This window comes from Branchiostoma floridae, chromosome 9 (genome assembly GCF_000003815.2).
Source record: "Branchiostoma floridae strain S238N-H82 chromosome 9, Bfl_VNyyK, whole genome shotgun sequence".
Taxonomy (NCBI): Eukaryota; Metazoa; Chordata; class Leptocardii; order Amphioxiformes; family Branchiostomatidae; genus Branchiostoma; species Branchiostoma floridae.
The window spans coordinates 15,926,345-15,936,945 of NC_049987.1; positions in this window are offsets into that span (position 1 = coordinate 15,926,345).

Here is a 10,601-nt window from a genome sequence, read left to right on the forward strand (position 1 = left end):
CCCCACATTTAGATAATGTGGACAGCACCAATGCCCCCTCCAGACGAAACCTCTTTGCCCCAAACCATTTTGTAGTGCTAGCTAAGTACACACCTGGTCCAGAGGTCCCTTCTTTCAACCTCCTTGATAACAGCGACTCTGTGGGAGAGTTAGTAGGATTAGTTGCTAACGAGGAGCCTATTGATGATGTACAAGAGAGCTTGGATGATGTAGAGTCTGTGGGAGAGTTAGTAGGATTAGTACCAGAAGACGTTGCTAATGAGGAGCCTATTGATGATGTACAAGAGAGCTTGGATGATGTAGAGTCTGTGGGAGAGTTAGTAGGATTAGTACCAGAAGACGTTGCTAATGAGGAGCCTATTGATGATGTACAAGAGAGCTTGGATGATGTAGAGTCTGTGGGAGAGTTAGTAGGATTAGTACCAGAAGACGTTGCTAATGAGGAGCCTATTGATGATGTACAAGAGAGCTTGGATGATGTAGAGCCTGTGGGAGAGTTAGTAGGATTAGTACCAGAAGACGTTGCTAACCAGGAGCCTGTTGATAACGTGGATAGCAGTGAGTCTGCCTCTGAAGACTGCCTCTCAGAATTCAGCCATTCTTCTGTGTCTGATGTGGAGGCCATAGAGGAAGCATCTCAGGACCTGGATAACGACGTGTTCGAAGAGGCCCCAGCCGTAAGCTTTGAAGACATCGAAACGGAGTACATCTTCATTCCTGCAGCCACACAGAGGGGGAAAGGCAAAGTTGTTAGCAGTAATGGCTATACGTACACATTCAAAAGAGAGACAGCTACATCTACTCAATGGAGGTGCGCAGTTAGAAACAAAAGTGTCAGCTGTGGTGCTACAGTGATTCAAACTTCAAGCGGATTTCAACGAGGCTTGCAGAGTCATTCCCACGCAGCAAGTCAAAATGCTGAGTTGAAAGCAAAGATCAGCGCAGAACTACAAGAAAAGGCCCAACAACAGGTCTTTGAAGCAGCGTCTGTTCTTGTCGACCAGGTCATGGTCGACAATGCTGACCAAGCTGGGATACCCGGCCAGGGAGCTCTCATCAGAAGAGTAAACAGACTGAAGTCTAAGCTACGGCCCAGCGAACCAAAGGATTTGGACTTTGAATTGGCGAGAAGTCATCTTCCGGAGGAATTCCTGCTCAGGGACGTGAAGGTATATGCAGCAACAACAATGAAGGGCAGGCACATATTGTTTGCGACAGACCACCAGCTGAAGCTCCTTGCATCTGCAAGACGTTGGTACATGGACGGCACATTTAAAGTAGTCCATGCACCATTCAAGCAGCTTTTTTCGGTGCACGCATTTGTCCGGTGCGGAGACAACATCAAACAAGTTCCCCTGGCCTTCGCCCTCATGACAGGTCGTTGCAGGACTGACTACATGGCGGTCTTAACAGAGCTGAAAAAGGCACTGCCAAGCGAGATCGAGTTGGAGGAGGGCGTTACTGATTTTGAGGTAGGCCTTGCAGGCCTTTCAGAAGTCTTCCAAGGCACAAGGATGAAAGGGTGCGCCTTCCATTGGTGCCAGGCCATCTGGAGAAAGGTACAAGAGCTTGGCCTCCAGAGAGCGTACAACAACGACCACCGTGTGTACAGCTGGGTGAGGAGGCTCATGGCGCTACCGTTTCTCCCACACAAGGCCATTCAGCCGGCACTCCGAGCACTGCAGAGCCGAGCGGCAGGAGCTCTCACTGACCTCGCAGACTACGTCCAGAAGACCTGGGTGGACAGCACCGTCTTCCCTCCACGTCGTTGGTCCGTGTACATGCAAGCTATCCGGACCAACAATGACGTGGAGGGATGGCACAGGCGCCTGAACTTAAAGGCAAGGAAGACGAACCTCCCTTTCTACCTGCTGGTAGACTTGTTGTTCCAAGAGAGCCAGGTCGTGAAGGCGCAGGTCAGGATGATATACGAAGGGAGCCTACGCCAACACCGACGGTCACAGTACAGAAGCCTCCAGCAAAGGCTCTTTAAAGCATGGCAGGAGTTCGACGTTGACAAACGCACGGCGAGGGAGTTACTGGCAGTATGCTCCAGGCTGTATGGGCCAACTATTACCCATGCAGCCAAGTCAGGCTGATGAGGGGGCTTTCCCTGGGTACACACAGTAGGTGATGACAGGCAAACAGATGCGAGTGCTTTGATGTATGTTGTAAGCACTCTACTTAGTGAGTTTGCCCCTCTCTCATGTACACAGAGTAGGTGATGACAGGCAAACAGATGTGAGTGCTTGTAACAACCAAATTTTATTGCCTCCATGAAATGTCATGGAATGGAGGTTATATTTTCTGTTAGGTGTCTCTGTCTGTGTAGATGTTTACTCAAGAACGGCTGGATGGATTGGTTTCATACTTGTTGTGTTGGTGCGGTGTGATAAAAGCTTGAAACGATGAGATTTTGGAAGCCGTATCTGTCATTATAATCGATGTAATAATGTCAGAAATCACCCCTATATTTGAGATATATTGGTACAGGCATCGTGCTTTATGTGTTTGTTAATGGGCTTAGCTGCAAGCAGATGGTGAGGTGATTTCTATGACAGCTGTATGGGGAACCCCCATTAGTTTTATTTATGTCTGCTTAGGACCGTTTCAAATATTTGTAGCAGTTGGCACATTAGTGCCCGTTTGCCCAGCCCAACATTCTAGAACATCTGTTTTGGGCTGCGTAACCCGGAAGTTTCGTTAGTATGCTGGGCAACTGTTTCCCGATGCTGGGCAACTGTTTCCCTATGCTGGACAATTTGAATATGATAAATAACTTTGTATTTAGCCACTTGTGCCTTTGGGGACCTGGTGTGTTATACTTTGTTTGCGCTGTTAGATTTTGTGGTTCGTGTGGCTTATGCTGATGTTGTGTTGGTAAGTACTTGCAAATATATATATCGGGCACCAACTTGTCCCCGTATCCTACATGTAGGTATTGGTTGACGGATATTTCATGTCCTTTTGGTTGTGTTGATCAGTCGAACCGCAGAGCTCTATGCGCATCCGTTCTGCGCAGCCTTCTCTGGACAGGTCATAAGCCAGAACGCAGTTTGTACTGGTTTGACCCCGCTGCATGCGTATAAACAACTGCCTGTTGTGCAACAAAAAGACCTCAGACCTACATAATGTTTATACTTTTTCACATCTACAGGATTTGCCCAGCACAGCCATGTGGATATTTATTGCATTGCAAAAGTTCAGCCAACGTTGTGGCCCCCGAAAAAAAAGCAATTTTCGGTCTGTGTATTTGTGATTATCTTTTCTCCAGTTGTCCGGGGCACAATCAGTTTTGTCCACAGTCGGACAGTCCAGTTCCTCACCTTCACATTGATACCAAACTTGAAGGGTAAATTTTAGGAGAAACGGTTTTGCCCCCCAAAAAACTACAGCCATGTCAAATTCCTTGGCGTCTTTTTTCGAAAGAGAAACCGCACACACTGATCTTTCACTATGCTTTACAAAACTCAGACATGATGTTTTGACATCATTGCGCTTGCACATGAATCCTACTTATTCTGGCTTCTGGATAATGTTAGTTTTATTCTGGTGGGTTTCCCGAAATCTATTTGCGACGGCAAGACTTGAGCCGTTAGTTATATAAACTTTTCCAAATGCTGGTTGAACTTGCAACATTAGGCCTGACCCCCGCGGCACGAACATGGAACGTACCGGCTGGGTTCCATCGTTCGAACCCAGGTTCGGGCCAGGAGTTCGAAACAGATTGACTCAAAATATGATGAATCTTAAAAACTCTTACTTTGTACTAAAACTCTGTGTCTATGTGTGTTTGATTATCATCATGTCACTTATTATATTGCATATGACAGCCACACCCATTCAGATTCTTGTACCAATTAATGAGGTCTGTGACACAATGCGAAATGTATAAAAATTGGGTCCGTCCGCAGGGTAGTGTGCTTGAGTAGCTACAACCAGACTGAAACTTCACCACTGCGATTTGCGCATGTTCGCAGTTAATTTGGGGGCAAAACCGTTTCTCCTCAAATTTGCCCTTCAAGTTTGGTATCAATGTAAAGGTGAGGAACTGGACTGTCCGACTGTGGACAAAACTGATTGTGTCCCGGCCAACTGGAGAAAAGATAATCACAAATACACAGACCGAAAATTGCTTTTTTTTGAGGGGCCACAACGTTGGCTGATCTTTTGCAATGCAATAAATATCCACTTGGCTGTGCTGGGCAAATCATGTAGATACGAAAAAGTATAAACATTATGTATATCTAAGGTGTCTTTGTTGCAAAATAAGCTGCTGTTTACACCCATGCAGTGGGGTCAGTCCGTGACCCGGCGTAAGCCGTATTTCAGAGAATAACGCGTTCTACGGTGACCTGCGGTTCGACTGTGATGATGTGTTTGTATCCTGTATTGTATTTCTTGTATTGCAGTAGTGTTTTTGTCATATGCCATATTATGACAAATCATACAGTTGCGATTTATCCCAGTATGTAGAACATAATGCCTGTCTTGGAAAATGAGTGGTTACTGTCTGTGGTATTCGCACCTATATTTTGTTCCCGTTTGCGATATTTAAATGATTACACCACTTCTTTCCCATAACATATATAACTTTTATTCTCAAATACAACCAACTATAAACATACATACCATCCACAAAAAAGCAATAAATATTTCATGGAGGTATGAGGTCCCCGAACTCTAGTTCTAAAAGTTTTCAAAGATGTAATGGTCTCATTTTGACCTTTACCCCACTTGTCACCGTAAAGACTTGTGTTTATAATCTCCGAAGGAGAGCCATTCTCAACACCACCCAGAGGGTAGTTTTAGTATTATTGAAGGGTGTTCTTGTTACAATACACATTGCATTGTACAAGTTTTGATGTATGTTGTAAGCACTCTACTTAGTGAGTTTGCCCCTCTCTCATGTACACAGAGTAGGTGATGACAGGCAAACAGATGTGAGTGCTTGTAACAACCAAATTTTGTTCTAAAAGTTTGTTTTCAAAGATATCGATGTAATGGTCTCATTTTGACCTGTACCCACTCGTGTTTATGATCTTTGAATTCTCTGTAGAATTCTTTGGTCTGTATTTAGTTTTTGCAGAATACAAAGTGAATACACAAGTTTCAGTTACACAACATGTGTGTTTCATGATTTCTTATCCAGGGGTGCCTAAGCATTTGCACAAACCCTATGAATTTCGTACGAATATTATGTGATACACACGAATCACTATGCAAAAACGCACGAATATTCTGAAATTCGCACGAATCACTATGCAAAAACGCATGAATATTATGAAATTCGCACGAATCACTATGTGATTCACACGAACCTTATGAGATTTGCATGATCCTTATGCAAAAAACGGCGGCCAGGAGGAGGCATGATTTTGAGCTTTTCTACCCATGATATTTATATTTCAAGGCATGGAATGGACATTTACCGTCACAAAGATGTATTTGATAGCCTGTGAGCTACTGTTTTGCTTCATTTCGGCCTGTTACATCATAAAATCCGAGAACCAAGACATTTAATTGGTGTGGCCTTAGGACTAGTATAAAAAAGAAAGAATCTGACCTGTGTAAAACTGTCGCATATGATTCTAGCAATAGGGTCTGAGCAACTCACCGAGAAACAGTTGCTTGTGACGTAAATGTTACCGAGACGGCAACTCCACGCACTCCTCTCCCACTGAACCAAAATCCCGCTCTCTCTCAGAACCCAAGACACCGCGGCCGATCCTCCCTCATTCTCTATCTCTAGCCACCTTCACCGGCTTCTCTGGGGGCCTTGGTGTCATTTTTGTGTGTATGTTTGGGGAGGGGGGGGGGGGAGATTGGTTGGGGTCGAAAGGAATAAAAGCCGGGAAAGGATAAATGCAGGAAAGGAATATGTACCAGGAAGCTTGTACTGGCCCCCTGGCAAAAAAAACAACTGTGAACATCAACATTATAAGATTGGTTATGCTGACCACAAATATACCATGTGTTAAATAGATTTTTAGATACTAGTAACTCATGTAGTTAAACTGTTTTTTTATAATTATATGTACTGTATGTACAAGCCGGCAAACACTGTATCCTCTACAGTTGTCGTGCAAAATATAAAGTTCTTCTTTAAGTTCTTCTTCTTTAAGTTCTTCTTCTTTCACACCAGCAAAAAAAAAGGGAACCGAATATACTGAAGGCGGTTGTCTTTGAAAAATAACAACGATTATATTTTTCTAAAAGATGTATGGGAAGCCACTATATACGACTCGAAACTCGAAAATTACAGGCTTGACATAAACTTGATAAAGCATTTTCTGCCATCGCGCACGTGCGCCTGTGCAAAATTATATTCTGGGTTTACGGAAAAGCCTGGGCCCAGCAGGCTAGCCTGCAGGCTAGCCAGGCCACCCTTTTTGGGCCCCAAGGATATTGATGGGGTTTGACTCATAATAGATTTTTTTAAACATACAACTGGGTAACCGACAATTCCAGTGCATGCAGGGTGCATTGGACAGAAGGCAACAGTTTGGTCATATCTATGGGGGATTGGGGTTCAATGATTTACAGCAATGACCAATCAACATCAACTACTGTAACTTCAAGGGTTACTAGTACATTTACTTTTCCTTTGACTATGCTGGCAGCCATTCCTACAATACTTACAGTGGCTATCAGTAATTGTCCTGCATGAGAGAAACGAATAGCACAAACAACACTAACGTTACACGTCATATTATACACCCCCCTCACATACAATTGACACATATAAACACATAACATACATCCATTCCTACATCCATGCTCACTGACACTTGATGTTTGAGACATCTGTTTCAAATTTGATGTTTTGGCAAACAGCTCCTATCCTAGAGGACCAACTGTTGTCTTGGGTTACCACTGACCCAGTTTTTCTACAAAGAAATTTCATGTACAAACACACACACACAGTGACACACACTCTCATACCTGCATGACATCTGTTTTGAATTTGATGTTGTGCGCTATCATTTCCTGACCCATCCTAGTATTCTTTATTTTGCCTAGTACCCCCCCCCCCTTCAGTCTTAACATTTCCAGCATTTTCTGTTGTATACTTGGAATTTAGTTTATGATTGTTTTCTTCCAGTTTTGGTTTATGAGTTATTCATTGCAAGCCCAGCAATATGACCAACTGTTACCCTTCCCCATCCCAGCCCATCCCACCCACAGCTGGGATTGTCATTGACCCAGTTTTTAAAAAAAACTTCAGCTGCAGGCCAAACCCCATGCATAGCCTTGGGGCCCAGAAAAGGTAGTCTTTTAGGCTAGCCAGCCCAGCTCCTGGGCCCAGGCTTTTCCGTAAACCCTTATATTATTCTCATGTCAAATCTTTCGAGCATGATTTCTTACTAATAAAGACACAAATAACACACCTTTCGTAAACATGTCTCCTCTGCACATCCATCGCAGTAGCAAGAATGATTCTGTACTGTCAGTGATAAAAAAACGTGGCAAAAACGAGAGAAAACTGCCGTAGTCAGCCCGTACTTTCTCCACACGTCGCCGCTTTGTGGAAAATTCTGGGTTACCGTTTAACCTCTGACCTTTCGTGGTCTACGTTTTTTTTCCAAATTCTAAATAAATAGCGTTAAGCCCGCAACAAACTTGACCATAAACCTGGCGTGATCCTAAAATTTTGTCTTTGAGTGGACGTAACATATATTTATTCAGCAACTTGACCGGAAACTAAAAAGGTCCGAGTTGACCAGGGTGTAGGTCCGAGTTGACCAAAGTGTAGGTCCGAGTTGGTAGGTCCGAGTCGGTAAAGGTCCGAATCGTCCTGATTCCAGTGAGTCATGTGGTACTGCAGCCGACGCACAGGCAGTACCCGGTAACAGTATCAAGGCGCAAAGTCGTTGACCGAACAAACATCGTAATCCAACTTATACAGTCTCAGAACTGATATGATCCTCTACATTTTAACACATATTTTAACTGATATGATCCTCTACATTTTAACACATTTTCCACCTTGCTGTCGTGCACAGAGAAATAACTGCGGGCCTTTCCAAGTACTGTGGTGCACTACTTTATACCCGAACTACGCCCATAAATACTGTGTTATGCGACTGATAGCGCCAAGACTCCATTTTGTGTGTGTGTTAAGGTTGGTACTTGACTTGATTTACAACATTTACAACATCGTCACATACCTTGATACCTTGATACATACATCAAGGAGGTTAAAAAAATTTTAACCTCAGGGGAAACTAACATTCGTTCTGTTCTCTGTTCTGTTCTTCCGATAATGTTCATCTGCCGAGGAATCGGCAAATTATCCGTCTGATACGAAACGGAGGTTCGCCAGGCCTCCGTCCGGGTGATTTGTAATTTGTAAGAGGAGCGCCAGTGTAATTTTTTCGACTACTACTGTATCTACGCGACTCAACCTCTGCTTGCAGAGTTGTGAATCACCAACTCCAGACAGAAGGATTTGTACCGTCGCACACCGCACCATCGCACGTGTGGGGGTTCTTTAACGTGCATGGGGGGGACGTCCCTCGTCCTATCCGAGGGACGGCCCGAGCCGAAGCTAGGTACTCATTTTCACCTGAGTAAAGTGAGGAAAATATGTGTAAAGTGCCTTTCCCAAGGGCACAAGATTGGTGACACGGCAGCCGGGTTCGAACTCGAGACCTCTTGATCCCCAGCCCAACACACTGCCGCTGCACCACGTCTCACTACTTCAATCACAACAACTAACAGGTGATTTCGTAATCATCAGGTGCTAAGCCAGGAGAAAAAAGGCCTAAGACTCTATGACTTCCGTGACGCTGAGAGTCCATATTTCCGAGTCACCTAGAGCGTTTTAAAAGAATATTTGCGGCCTACCCACCCTAACCCGGGACCTCAACTCCCCCCCTACAGGGCCATTTGGGGGCACCTCGATGTAGATGATGTAGATGTATGACTGCCCGAGATATGAGAGTGGAAGACAGCAACTACTGAATGAAGTTGATAACATATATGAAGAACAAGAAAAGAGAACAAGGAACACCACAACAAGAAAGAACAGTCGACATGGTAACCCTTGCTGGAATGCGAGAAGACCTGCGAGATGAAGCTCTTTCACAGTACATAGAGAGTACGAAAAGGTTTGCCGAGGAAGATTAGCATCTCTCCCAAACAAGGCAAGTCAAGTTTATTGCGCAATGATTGTAACAGGTAGCCTGGGTACCATCCGGATAGTAGTTCGCTCCTATGTTCGCTTCTGCTATCCGTCTGGAGACTTGCACATTCAAACCGTTTGGTGCTAACGTCAGTTAATGAGCGAATCAAGGAATGGGTTCTAGAGCACTCGTTCGATAACAACAGGCCCTCCCGCAAGCAGACGGAGGGCTTGTCCGGTGTTGGAACGCCTTTTCGAACGATCGCTTGAACCCATTCCATAATTCGGTCATATCTCAGGGGACCAATCAGCGCCTGCTTCCAAAATTTGGACGATTCCAGACGTAAAGATGGTCCGCGTTCCCAGACGGAAACACAGAGAAGCGACTGTATATAGTGTATAATGAATGTCAGAGCTAGAAGCGACTGTATATAGTATATAATGAACGCCGGAGCGAACTGCTTTCCGGATGGTACCCAGGCTATGTAACAGGTACAATGTATGGTAAGTAACATGTATTATTAACAACTACAAACTATCTACAACAGTATACTACTCTAACATAACAGAAAATATGGCGGCATAGTGTATTTCACATTGTTAGAACACTACTTCTCTTTTGCATAGCATTATATATATATATTGGCCTAGGTAGACAGATATGGGCATGATAGAAGTACATTGAATATTTCTCTGCTTGTTTTAGGTAATGTTGTTCTGTTGTTACACATGGTCAATAACTTTTTCCTTTCTTCATTATGATAAGGGCATATCATCAGGAAATGATATTCATCTTCAATACTGTCTTTGCATATGGAACACATTCTCTTTTCAGCTGGTACATTTTTGTGACGACTCTTTTCAATTTCTAAACAATGTGCTCCAATCCTTAGTTTTGTTATGCTATTAGTATTAGTGAATGATCTGTTTTGAATTGATGAAAGATAGTTTTCTAGAGCGAAGGTAAGAAGGGGCCTACATGGCCAGGGCTCGAAATACCCACTTGCCCACTTGAAAATGCAACCACATTTTGCTTTGCGCAACTTAATTTTAAACCCAGGTTGCACACTGAGCAACCTGAAATTTTGCCATTGGAACCCTGATTTTTCCCCACCTACATGCATAAGCTTTTGTATTTATTTTTTGATAACATAAAACATATTACATAGTTACATATAACTGGAAGAAAAGATAATGGATAAGTAGCTGATTTGAAGAAAGTAACAATTTGAAAGTGGGGCAACCTGAAATGTTGATGACGCAACCTGGCTTTTGACTCAGGTTGCCACTTGGACAACCTGGCTCAAAAAAGTATTTCGGGCCCTGATGGCACTGGTCAGACCATCACTTGAGTATGGTGCTTCGGTTTGGGATCCCCACACTGCCGAACAGGTGAGTAGGGTGGAGGCTGTGCAGCGTAGAGCTGCCAGGTATGTATGTAACAACTACCAGCGTACGGCCTCCGTAACTTCAA